Source organism: Gorilla gorilla, chromosome 9 (genome assembly GCF_029281585.2).
Source record: "Gorilla gorilla gorilla isolate KB3781 chromosome 9, NHGRI_mGorGor1-v2.1_pri, whole genome shotgun sequence".
Taxonomy (NCBI): Eukaryota; Metazoa; Chordata; class Mammalia; order Primates; family Hominidae; genus Gorilla; species Gorilla gorilla.
The window spans coordinates 62,501,430-62,514,934 of NC_073233.2; positions in this window are offsets into that span (position 1 = coordinate 62,501,430).

Genomic DNA, 13,505 nt, shown 5'->3' on the forward strand with positions numbered 1-13,505 from the left:
GTACCCTCAAATATCCCTTTTCAGATTCTACAAAAAGACTGTTTTCAAACTGCTCAATCAAATAAATATTCATCTCTGTGAGTTGAATGCACAAATCGCAAAGAAGTTTCTCAGAAAACTTCTCTCTAGTCTTTATGTGAAGATAATTCCTTTTTCACCATAGGCCTCAAAGCACCCTCGAATATCCCTTTGCAGATTCTTCAAAAAGACTGTTTCCAAACTGCTCATTCAAAAGAAAGTTCCAACTCTGTGAGATGAGTGTGCACATCACTAAGAAGTTTCTCAGCAATGTTCTGTCCAGTTTTTAAATAAAGATATTTCCTTTTTCACCATATGCCTCAAACTTCTCAGAAATATCCCTTTGCAGATCCTACAAAAAGACTGTTTACACACTGCTCAATCAAAAAAAGATTCAAATCCGTGAAATGAATGCACACATCATGGAGAAGTTTCTGAGAAAGCTTCTCTGTAGTTGTAATGTGAAGATATTCCCTTTTTCAACATGATCCTCAAAGGGATCCCAAATATCCCTTTGCAGATTCTACAAAGGACTGTTTCCACACTGCTCTAAGGAAAGTTTCAAATCTGTGAGATAAATGCCGCATCAAAAAGAAGTTTCTCAGAAATCTACTGTCTAGTTTTTATGTGAACATCTTTCGTTTTCACCTTAGGCCTCAAAAGGGCTCCCAAATATCCCTTTGTGGATTCTTCCAAAAGGCTACTTTCAAACTGCTCAATCAAAAGAAGAGGTCTACTCTGTGAGTAGAATGCACACATCACAAAGAAGTTTCACAGAAAGCTTCTGTCTAGTTTTCGTGTGAAGGTATTTCCTTTTTCACCATAGGCCTCAAACCCCTCAGAAATATCCCTTTGCAGATTCTAGAAAGAGACTGTTTCCAAATTCATCAATCAAAAGAAAGATTCAACTCTGTGAGATGAATGCACATGTCACCAAGAAGTTTCCCCGAAAGCTTCCATCTAGTTTTTATATGAAGATATTTCCTTTATCACCATAGGCTACAAATTGCCCTCAAATATCCTCTTTCAGATTCCACAAAAAGACTGTTTTCAAACTGCTCAATCAAATAAATATTCATCTCTGTGGGATGAATGCACACATCACAAAGAAGTTTCTCAGAAAGCTTCTGTCTAGTCTTTATGTGAAGATATTTCCTTTTTCACCATAGGCCTTAAAGCGCCCTCAAATATCCCATTGCAGATTCTTCAAAAAGACTGTTTCCAAATGCTCATTCAAAAGAAAGGTTCAACTCTGTGAGATGAATGTGCACATCACTAAGAAGTTTCTCAGAAATGTTCTGTCCAGTTTTTATATGAAGATATTCCCTTTTTCACCATATGCCTCAAACTGCTCAGAAATATCCCTTTGCAGATTCTACAAAAAGACTGTTTACACACTGCTCAATCAAAAAAAGATTCAACTCCGTGAAATGAATGAACACATCACAGAGAAGTTTTTGAGAAAGCTCCTCTAGTTGTAATGTGAAGATATTCCCTTTTTCAACATGATCCTCAAAGGGATCCCAAATATCCCTTTGCAGATTCTACAAAAGGACTGTTTCCACACTGCTCTATCTAAAGAAAGTTTCAAATCTGTGAGATAAATGCACACATCAAAAAGAAGTTTCTCAGAAATCTGTCTAGTTTTTATGTGAACGTCTTTCCTTTTTCACCTTAGGCCTCAAAGGGCCCCCAAATATCCCTTTGTGGATACTTCAAAGAGGCTATTTTCAAACTGCTCAATCAAAAGAAGAGTTCTACTCTGTGAGTAGAATGCACACATCACAGAGAAGTTTCTCATAATGCTTCTGTCTAGTGTTTACATGAGGATAATGTTTTTCTGCCACAGCCCACTAAGCGCGCTAAATACCCATGTGCAGATTCTACAAAAAGAGTGTTTCAAAACTACTCAATCTAAAGAAAGATTGAACTCTATGAGATGAATGCAGACATCACAAAGAAGTTTCTCAGAAGGCTTCTGTCTAGTTTTCATGTGAAGATAATTCTTTTTCCATCATAGTCCACCAAGCACCACTAATACCCACTTGGAGATTCTACAAAGAGTGTTTCAAAACTGCTCAATCCAAAGAAACATTCAACTCTATGAGACAAATGCACGCATCACAAAGAAGTTTCTCAGAATGCTTCTGTCTAGTTTTTGTGTGAAAATTTTCCCTTTTCCACCATAGGCCTCAAAGCGCTCCAAATATCCTCTTGCAGATTCTACAAAAAGAGTGTTTCAAAACTTCTCAGTCAAAAGAAAGGTGAAACTCTGTTAGTTGAATGGACACATCACAAAGCAGTTTCTCATAATGCTTCTGTCTAGTTTTTGTTTCAAGATATGTCTCTTTCAAAATAGGCCTCAAAGCACTCCAAATATCCATTTGCAGATACTACAAAAAGACTGTTTCCAAACTGCTCTATCAAAAGTTCAACTCTGTGAGATGAATGCAGATATCACAAAGAAATTTCTGAGAATGCTTCAGTCTAATTTTTATGAGAAGATATTTCATTTTCCACCATAGGCAACCAAGCACTACAAATATCCACTTGCATTTTCTGCAAAAAGAGTGTTTCAAAACTGCTCAATCAATAGAAAGGTTCAACTCTGTGAGTTCAATGCACACATCACAGAGAATTTTCTCATAATGCTTCTATCTAGTGTTTTTGTGAAGATATTTTCTTTTCTGCCATAGCCCACTAAGCACCCCAAATACCCACATGCAGATTCTACAAAAAGAGTGCTTCAAAACTGCTCAATCCAAAGAAAGATTCAACTCTATGAGACAAATGCAGACATCACAAAGAGGTTTCTCAGAAGGCTTCTGTCTAGTTTTTATGTGAAGATATTTCATTTTCCACCATAGGCCACCAAGCACTTGAAATATCCACTTGTAGATTCTACAAAAAGAGGGTTTCAAAACTGCTAAATCAATAGAAAGTTTCAACTCTGTGAGTTGAATGCACACATCCCAGAGAAGTTATTCATAATGCTTCTGTCTAGTGTTTATGTGAAGATATTTTTTATCTGCCATAGCCCACTAAGCACCCCAAATACCCACTTGCAGATTCTACGAAAAGTGTGTTTCCAAACTGCTCAATCCAAAGAAGGATTCAACTCTATGAGATGAATGCACGCATCACAGAGAAGTTTCTCAGAATGCTTCTGTCTAGTTTTTATGTGAAGATATTCCCTTTTCCACCATAGGCCTCAAAGCGCTCCATATATCTTCTTGCAGATCCTACAAAAAGAGTGTTTCAAAACTTTTCAATCAAAAGAAAGGTTAACCACTGTTAGTTGAATGCACACATCACAAAGCAGTTTCTCAGAATGCTTCTGACTAGTTTTCAGTTGAAGATATGCCCTTTTCAAAATAGTCCTCAAAGCACTCCAAATATCCATTTGCAGATACTGCAAAAAGACTGATTCCAAACAGCTCTATCAAAAGTTCAACCTGTGAGATGAATGCAGACATCTAAAAGAAGTTTCTGAGGATGCTTCTGTCTAGTTTTTATGTGAAGATATTTCACTTTCCATGATAGGCTACCAAGCACTACAAATATCCACTTGCAGATTCTACAAAGAGTGTTTCAAAACTGCTCAATCAATAGAAAGTTTCATCTCTGTGAGTTTAATGCACACATCACAGAGAAGTTTCTCATAATGCTTCTGTCTACTGTTTACATGAGGATAATTTTTTCTGCCATAGCCCACTAAGCGCCCCAAATACCCAAGTGCAGATTCTACAAAAAGAGTGTTTCAAAACTGCTCAATCCAAAGAAAGATTTAACTCTATGAGATGAATGGAGACATCACAAAGAAGTTTCTCAGAAGGCTTCTGTCTAGTGTCTATGTGAAGACATTTCATTTTCCACCATGGACCAACAAATACTACAAATATCTACTTGCAGATTCTACATCAAGAGTGTTTCAAAACTGTTCAATCAATAGAAAGTTTCAACTCTGTGAGTTGAATACACACATCACAGAGAAGTTTCTCATAATGCTTCTGTCTAGTGTTTATGTGAAGATATTTTTTTCTGCCATAGCCCACTAAGCGCCCAAAATACCCACGTGCCAATTCTACAAAAAGCGTGTTTCAAAACTGCTCAATCCAAAGAAAGATTCAACCCTATGAGATGAATGCACACATCAAAAAGAAGTATCTCAGAATGTTTCTGTCTAGTTTTTATGTGAAGATATTCCCTTTTCCACCATAGGCCTCAAAGCGCTCCAAATATCCTCTTGCAGATTCCACAAAAAGAGTGTTTCAAAACTTCTAAATCAAAAGAAAGATTCAACTCTATGAGATGAATACAGACATCACAAAGAAGTTTCTCAGAAGGCTTCTGTCTAGTTTTATGTGAAGATATTTCATTTTCCACCATAGGCCACCAACCACTACAAATATCCACCTGCAGATTCTCCAAAAAGAGTGTTTCAAAACTACTCAATGAATAGAAAGGTTCAACTCTGTTAGTTGAAAGCACACATCACAGAAAAGTTTCTCATAATGCTTCTGTCTAGTGTTTATGTGAAGATATATTTTTTCTGCCATAGCCCACTAAGCGCCCCAAATACCCACTTGCAGATTCTACAAAAAGAGTGTTTCAAAACTGCTCAATCAAAAGAAAGATTCAACTCTATGAGATGAATGCACGCATCACAAAGAAGTATCTCAGAATGCTTCTGTCTAGTTTTTATGTGAAGATATCCCTTTTCCACCATGGACCTCAAAACACTCTAAGTATCCTCTTGCAGATTCTACAAAAAGACTGTTTCAAAACTTCTCAATCAAAAGAAAGGTTAAACTCTGTTAGTTGAATGCACACATCACAAAACAGTTTCTCAGAATGCTTCTGTCTAGTTTTCGTTTGAAGATATGTCCTTTTCAAAATAGGCCTCAAAGCACTCCAAATATCCATTTGCAGATACTACAAAAAGACTGTTTCCAAACTGCTCTATCAAAAGATCAACTCTGTGAGATGAATGCAGACATCACAAAGAAGTTTCTGAGAATGCTTCTGTCTAGTTTTTATGTGAAGATATTTCTTTTTCCACAGTAGGCCTCAAAGCGCTCCAAATATCCACTTGCAGATTCTTCAATAAGAGTGTTTCAAAACTACTCAATCATAAGATAGATTCAGCCCTGTGAGAAGAATGCACTCATCACTAAGAGTTTCTCAGAATGCATCTGTGTAGTTTTTATTTCAAGATATTTCCTTTTCCACCATGGGCCGCAAAGGACTCCAAAGATCCACTTGCAGATTCTACAAAAAGAGAGATTCAAAACTGTTCAGTAAAAAGATATGTTCGACTCTGTGTGTTGAAAGCACACCACACAAAGAGGTTTCTCATAATGCTTCTATGTAGTTTTTATGTGAAGATATTTCCTTTTCCACCATGGGCCCCAAAGCACTCCAAATATCCACTTGCAGATTCTACAAAAACAGTGTTTCAAAGCTGCTCAATGAAAGGACATGATCAACTCTGTGAGATGAATGCACACATCACAAAAAAGTTACTCAGAATGCTACTGTGTAGTTTTTATGGGAAGATATTTCTTTTTCCACAATAGGCTACAAAGCGGTACAAATGTCTTCTTGTAGATTCTAAAATAAGAGTGTTTCCAAACTGCTCAATCAAAAGATAGGTTCAACTCTGTGAGTTGAATTTACGCATCACAGAGAAGTTTCTCAGAATTTCTTCTGTGTTGTTTTTATGTGAAGATATTTCCTGATCCACAATATACATCAAAGCTCTTCAAGTATCCACTTGCAGATTCTGCAAAAGAGAGATTCAAAACTGCTCAATCAAAAGATAGGTTCGATGGTGTGCATTGAATGCACACATCACAAAGAAGTTTCTCAGAATGCTTATGTGTAGTTTTTATGTGAAGATATTTTCTTTTCCACATTAGGCCTCAAAGCACTCCCAATCTCCACTTGCAGATTCTGCGAAAAGAGAGATTGAAAACCGATCAATCAAAATGTAGCTTCAACTCTGTGAGTTGAATGCTCACATAGCAAAGAAGTTTCACAGAATACTTTTGAGTAATTTTTATGTGAAGATATTTCCTTTTCCAAAATTGGCCTCAAACCCCTCCAAATATCCACTTCCAGATTTTATAAAAAGAGTTTCAAAACTGCTCAATCAAAAGAGAGGTTCAAATCTGTGTGATGAAGGCACTCATCACAAAGAAGTTTCTCTGATTGCCTCTGTGCAGTTTTTATTTGATGAAATTTCCTTTTCCACCATAGGGCGCAAAGGGTCAAAATATCTACTTTCAGATTCTACAAAAACAGAGATTCAAAACTGCTCAGTAAAAGAAAGGTTCAACTCTGTTAGTTGAACGCACACATCACAAAGAGGTTTCTCAGAATGCTTCTGCCTAGTTTTCATCTGAAGATACTTCCTTTTCCAAAAGAGGATGCAAGCACTCCAAATATCCACTTGCAGATTCTACAAAAAGAGTGTTTCCAAACTGCTCAATCAAAGCAAAGATTCCATTCTGTGAGTTGAATGCACACATCACAAAGAAGATTCTGAGAATGCTTCTGTCTAGTTTTTATGTGAAGATACTTCCTTTTCAGCTATAGGACTCAAAACACTCCAAATATTCATTTACAGAAACTACAAAAAGAGTGTTTCCAAACTACTCAATCAAAGCTGCAGCTCTCTATGTTGAATGCACACATCAGAAAGTAGTTTCTGAGAATGCCTCTGTCTAGTTTTTGTGTGAAGATATTTCCTTTTCAGCTATAGGCCTCAAAACACTCCAAATATCCATTTGCAGATACTACAAAAAGAGTGTTTTGAAGCTGCTCAATCAAAAGAAATCTTCAACTCTGTGTGATGAATGCACACATTACCACGAAGATTCTGAGAATGCTTCCATCTAGTTTTTATGCAAAGATATTTCCTTTTCAACTATAGGCCTCAAAGCGCTCCCAAATATCCACTTGCAGATACTACAAAAAGTGTGTTTCCAAATTGCTCAATCAAAAGAAAGGTGCAACTCTGTGAGTTGAATGCACACGTCACAAAGAAGTTTCTGAGAATTCTGTCTAGTTTTTGTATGAAGATATTTCCTTTTCCACCTTAGGCCTTAAATCACTCCAAATATCCACTTGCGGATTCTACAAAAAGTTTGTTTCAAAACAGCTCAATGAAAATAAAGGTTCAACTCTGTGAGATGAATGCACACATCACAGAGAAGTTTCTCAAAACACTTCTATCTAGTTTTTATATGAAGATATTTCCTTTTCAGCTATAGGCCTCTAAGGGCTCAAAATATACATTTGAAGATACATACTATAAAAAGAGTATTTCCCAACAGCTCCATCAAAAGAATGGTTCAACTCCGTTAGTTAAATGCACACCTCACAAAGAAGTTTCTGAGAATGCTTCTGTCTAGTTTTTATGTGAAGATATTTCCTTTTCAGCTATAGGCCTCAAAGCACTCCAAATATTCATTTGCAGAAACTACAAAAAGAGTGTTCCAAAACTGCTCAATCAAAACCAAGCTTCAACTCTCTGAGTTGAATGCACACATCAGAAAGTAGTTTCTGAGAATGCTTCTGTCTAGTTTTTATGTGAAGATATTTCCTTTTCAGCTATAGGCCTCAAAGCACTCCAAATATCCATTTTCAGACACTACAAAAAGAGTGTTTCAAAACTACTCAGTCAAAAGAAATCCTCAACTCCGTGAGATGAATGCACACATTACCGCGAAGGTTCTGAGAATGCTTCCATCTAGTTTGTATGTGAAGATATTTCCTTTTCTGCTACAAGCCGAAAAGCGCTCCAAATAACCGTTTGCAGATACTACAAAAAGAGTGTTTCCAAACTGCTCAATCAAAAAAAGGTTCAACTCTGTTACTTGAATGCACGCATCCCAAGAAACTTCTGAGAGTGCTTCTGTCTAGTTTTTATGTGAAGATATTTTCTTTTCCACCATAGCCCTCAAAGCGCTCCAAATATCCACTTGCAGATTCTACAAAAAGAGTGTTTCAAAATTGCTCAGTCAAAAGAAAGGTTCAACTCTGTGAGATGAATGCACACATCACAAAGAACATTCTCAGAATGCTTCTGTCTAGTTTTTATGTGAAGATATTTCCTTTTCAGTTGTAGGCCTCAAAGCGCTTCAAATATCCATTTGCAGTTACTACAAAAAGAGTGTTTCCAAACTGATCAATCAAAAGAAAGGTTCACCACTGTGAGTTGAATGCACACATCACAAAGAAGTTTCTGATAATGCTTCTGTCCGGTTTTGATGTGAAGATATTTCCTTTTCTACCATAAGCCAGAAAGCGCTCCAAATATCCACTTGCAGATTCTACAAAAAGAGTTGTCCCAAACTGCCCAATCAAAAGAAAGGTACAACTCTGTGAGATGAATGCACACATCACAAAGAAGTTTCTCAGAATGCTTCTGTCTAGTTTTTATGTGAAGATATATCCCTTTCCACCATAGGCCTCATAGCACTCCAAATATCCATTTGCAGGTACTATAAAAAGAGTATTTCCATTTGAACTTTAAAGTGGTTTTTCCAATTATGTGAAGAGAGAAAGTCATTGGTAGCTTGATGGGGACGGCATTGAATGTGTAAATTACCTTGGGCTGTATGGCCATTTTCATGATATTGATTCTTCCTACCCATGAGCATGGAATGTTCTTCCATTTGTTTGTATCCTCTTTTATTTCATTGAGCATTGGTTTGTAGTTCTCCTTGAAGAGGTCCTTCACATCCCTTGTAAGTTGAATTACTAGGTATTTTATTCTCTTTAAAGCTATTGTGAATGGGAGTACACTAATTATTTGGCTCTCTGTTTGTCTGTTATTGGTGTGTTAGAATGCTTCTGATTTTTGTACATTGATTTTGTATCCTGAGACTTTGCTGAAGCTGCTTATCAGTTTAAGGAGATTTGGGGCTGAGACAATGGGGTTTTCTAGATATACAATCATGTCGTCTGCAAACAGGGACAATTTGACTTCCTCTTTTCCTAGTTGAATAAATTTTATTTCCTTCTGCTGCCTAATTGCCCTTGCCAGAACTTCCAACACTATGTCGAATAGGAGTGGTGAGAGAGGGCATCCCTGTCTTGTGCCAATTTTCACAGGAAATGCTTCCAGTTTTTGTCCATTCAGTTTGATATTGGCTGTGGGTTTGTCATAGATAGCTCTTATTATTTTGAGATACGTCCCATCAATACCTAATTTATTGAGAGTTTTTAGCATGAAGGACGGTTGAATTTTGTCTAAGGTCTTTTCTGCATCTATTGAGATAATCATGTGGTTTTTGTCTTTGTTTCTGTTTATATGCTGGATTACATTTATTGATTTGCATATATTAAACCAGGCTTGCACCCCAGGGATGAAGTCCACTTGATCATGATGGATAAGCTTTTTGATGTGCTGCTGGATTCTGTTTGCTAGTATTTTACTGAGGATTTTTGCATCAATGTTCATCAAGGATATTGGTCTAAAATTCTCTTTTTTGGTTATGTCTCTGCCCGCCTTTGGTATCAGGATGATACTGGTCTCAAAATGTGTTACAGAGGATTCTTTCTTTTTTTTTTATTGATTGGAATAGTTTCAGAAGGAATGGTACCAGTTCCTCCTTGTACCTCTGGGAGAATTCGGCTGTGAATCCATCTGGTCCTGGACTCCTTTTGGTAGGTAAGCTATTGATTATTGCCACAATTTCAGAGCCTGTTATTGGTCTATTCAGAGATTTAACTTCTTTCTGGTTTAGTCTTGGGAGGGTGTATGTGTAGGAATTTATCCATTTCTTCTAGATTTTCCAGTTTATTTGTGAAGAGGTGTTTGTAGTATTCTCTGATGGTAGTTTGTATTTTTGTGGGACCAGTGGTGATATCCCCTTTATCATTTTTTATTGCATCTGTTTGATTTTTCTTCCTTTTTTTCTTTATTAGTCTTGCTAGCAGTCTGTCAATTTTGTTGATCTTCTCAAGAAACCAGCTCCTGGATTCATTAATTTTTTGAAGGGTTTTTTGTGTCTCTATTTCCTTCAGTTCTGCTCTGATGTTAGTTATTTCTTGCCTTCTGCTAGCTTTTGAATGTGTTTGCTCTTGCTTCTCTAGTTCTATTAATTGTGATGTTAGGGTGTCAATTTTGGATCTTTCCTGCTTTGTCTTGTGAGCATTTAGTGTTATAAATTTCACTCTACACAGTGCTTTGAATGTGTCCCAGAGATTCTGGTATGTTATGTCTTTGTTTTCGTTGGTTTCAAAGAACATCTTTGTTTCTGCCTTCATTTCGTTATGTACCTTGTAGTCATTCAGGAGCAGGTAGTTCAGTTTCCATGTAGTTGAGCAGTTTTGAGTGAGTTTCTTAATCCTGAGTTCTAGTTTGATTGCACTGTGGTCTGAGAAACAGTTTGTTATAATTTCTGTTGTTTTGTATTTGCTGAGGTATGCTTTACTTCCAACTATGTGGTCGATTTTAGAATAGGTGCAGTGTGGTGCTGAAAAAAATGTATATTCTGTTGATTTGGGGTGGAAAGTTCTGTAGATGTCTGTTAGGTCTGCTTGGTGCAGAGCTGAGTTCAATTCCTGGGTATCCTTGTTAACTTTCTGTCTCATTGATCTGTCTAATGTTGACAGTGGTGTGTTAAAGTCTCCCATTATTATTTTGTGGGAGTCTAAGTCTCTTTATAGGTCACTCAGGACTTGCTTTATGAATCTGGGTGCTCCTGTATTGGGTGCATATAAATTTAGGATAGTTAGCTCTTGTTGAATTGATCCCTTTACCATTATGTCATGGCCTTCTTTGTCTCTTTTGATCTTTCTTGGTTTAAAGTCTGATTATTCAGAGACTAGGATTGCAACCTCTGCCTTTTTTTTTTCCATTTTCTTGGTAGATCTTCCTCCATCCTTTTATTTTGAGCCTATGTGTGTCTCTGCCCATGAGATGGGTTTCCTGAATACAGCACACTGATGGGTCTTGACTCTTTATCCAATTTGCCAGTCTGTGTCTTCTAATTGGAGCATTTAGTGCATTTACATTTAAAGTTAATGTTGTTATGTGTAAATTTAATCCTGTCATTATTATTTTAGCTGGTCATTTTGCTCGTTAATTGATGAACTTTCTTCCTAGCCTAGATGGTCTTTACAATTTGGCAGGATTTTGAAGTGGCTGCTACCAGTTGTTCCTTTCCATGTTTAGTGCTTCCTTCAGGAGCTCTTGTAGGGCAGGCCTGGTGGTGACAAAATCTCTCAGCCTTTGCTTCTCTGTAAAGGATTTTATTTCTCCTTCACTTATGAAGCTTAGTTTGGCTGGATATGAAATTCTGGGTTGAAAATTCTTTCCTTTAAGAATGTTGAATATTGGCCCCCACTCTCTTCTGGCTTGTAGAGTTTCTGCCAAGATCTGCTGTTAGTCTGATGGGCTTCCCTTTGTGGGTAACCCGACCTTTCTGTCTGGCTACCCTTAACATTTTTTCCTTCATTTCAACTTTGGTGAATGTGACAATTATGTGTCTTGGAGTTGCCCTTCTTGAGTAGTATCTTTGTGGTGTTCTCTGTATTTCCTGAATTTGAATGTTGGCCTGCCTTTCTAGATTGGGGAAGTTCTCCTGGATAATATCCTGCAGAGTGTTTTCCAACTTGATTCCATTCTCCCCGTCACTTTCAGGTACACCAATCAGACGCAGATTTGGTCTTTTCACATAGTCCCATATTTCTTGGAGGCTTTGTTTGTTTGTTTTTATTCTTTGTTCTCTAAACTTCCCTTCTCACTTCATTTCATTCATTTCTTCTTCCATCACTGATACCCTTTCTTCCAGTTGATCACATCATCTCCTGAGGCTTCTGCATTTTTCACGTAGTTCTCGAGCCTTGGCTTTCAGCTCCATCAGCTTCTTTAAGCACTTCTCTGTATTGGTTATTCTAGATATACATTCATCTGAATTGTTTTCAAAGTTTTTAACTTCTTTGCCTTTGGTTTGAATTTTCGCTTGTAGCTCGGAGTAATTTAATCGTCTGAAGCCTTCTTCTCTCAACTCGTCAAAGTCATTCTCTGTCCAGCTTTGTTCCATTACTGGTGAGGAACTGCATTCCTTTGGAGGAGGAGAGGCACTCTGCTTTTTAGAGTTTCCAGTTTTCCTGCTCTGTTTTTACCCCATCTTTGTGGTTTTATCTACTTTTGGTCTTTGATGATGGTGATGTACAGATGGGTTTTTGGTGTGGATGTACTTTCTGTTTGTTAGTTTTCCTTCTAACAGTCAGTACCCTCAGCTGCAGGTCTGTTGGAGGTTGCTAGAGGCCCACTCCAGACCCTGTTTGCCTAGGTATCAGCAGCGGTGGCTGCAGAACAACAGAATTTCATGAACCACAAATGCTGCTGTCTGATCATTCCTCTGGAATTTTTGTCTCAGAGGATTACCTGGCCATGTGAAGTGTCAGTCTGCCCCTACTGGGAGGAGCCTCCCAGTTAAGCTGCTCGGAGTTCAGGGGTCAGGGACCCACTTGAGGAGGTAGTCTGCTCATTCTCAGATCTCCAGCTGTTTCCTGGGAGAACCACTGCTCCCTTAAAAGCTGTCAGAAAGGGACATTTAAGCCTGCAGAGGTTACTGTTGTCTTTTTGTTTGTCTGTACCCTGCCCCCAGAGATGGAGCCTACAGAGGCAGGCAGGCCTCCTTGAGCTGTGGCGGGCTCCACCAAGTTCGAGCTTCCTGGCTGCTTTGTTTGCTTAAGCAAGCCTGGTCAATGGTGGGGGCCCATCCCCCAGCCTCACTGCCATGGTGTAGTTTGATCTCAGACTGCTGTGTTAGCAATCAGCGAGACTCCATGGGCATAGGACCCTCTGAGCAAGGTGCGGGATATAATCTCCTGGTGTGCCATTTTTTAACCCCATCAGAAATGTGCAGTATTAGTGTGGGACTGACCCAATTTTCCAGGTGCCGTCTGTCACCCCTTTCTTTGACTAGGAAAGGGAACTGCCTGACACCATGTGCTTCCCAAGTGAGGCAATGCCTCACCCTGCTTCGGCTCCCACAAGACGCGCTGTGCCCACTGTCCTGTGCACACTGTCTGGCATTCCCTAGTTGGATGAACCCAGTAACTCAGAAGGAAAGGCAGAAATCAGCCGTCTTGTGCATCGCTCACACTGGGAGCTGTAGAACGGAGCTGTACCTATTCAGCCATCTTGGCTGCCAGCTCCTGATTTCCTGAAATTTTCTTTTGATTGAGCAGCTTTGAAACACTCTTTTTGTAGTATCTGCAAATGGATATTTGGAGCACTTCAAGGACTATAGCTGAAAAGGAAATATCTTCACATAAAAACTAGACAGAAGCATTCTGAGAGACCTCTTTTTGATGTGTGTATTCATCTCACAGAGTTGAACCTTTCTTTTGATTGAGCAGTTTTGAAATGTTCTTTTTGTAGAATCTGCAAGTGGATAATTGGAAGGCTTTGAGGCCTATGGTGGAAAGCGAAACATCTTCACATAAAAACTAGACAG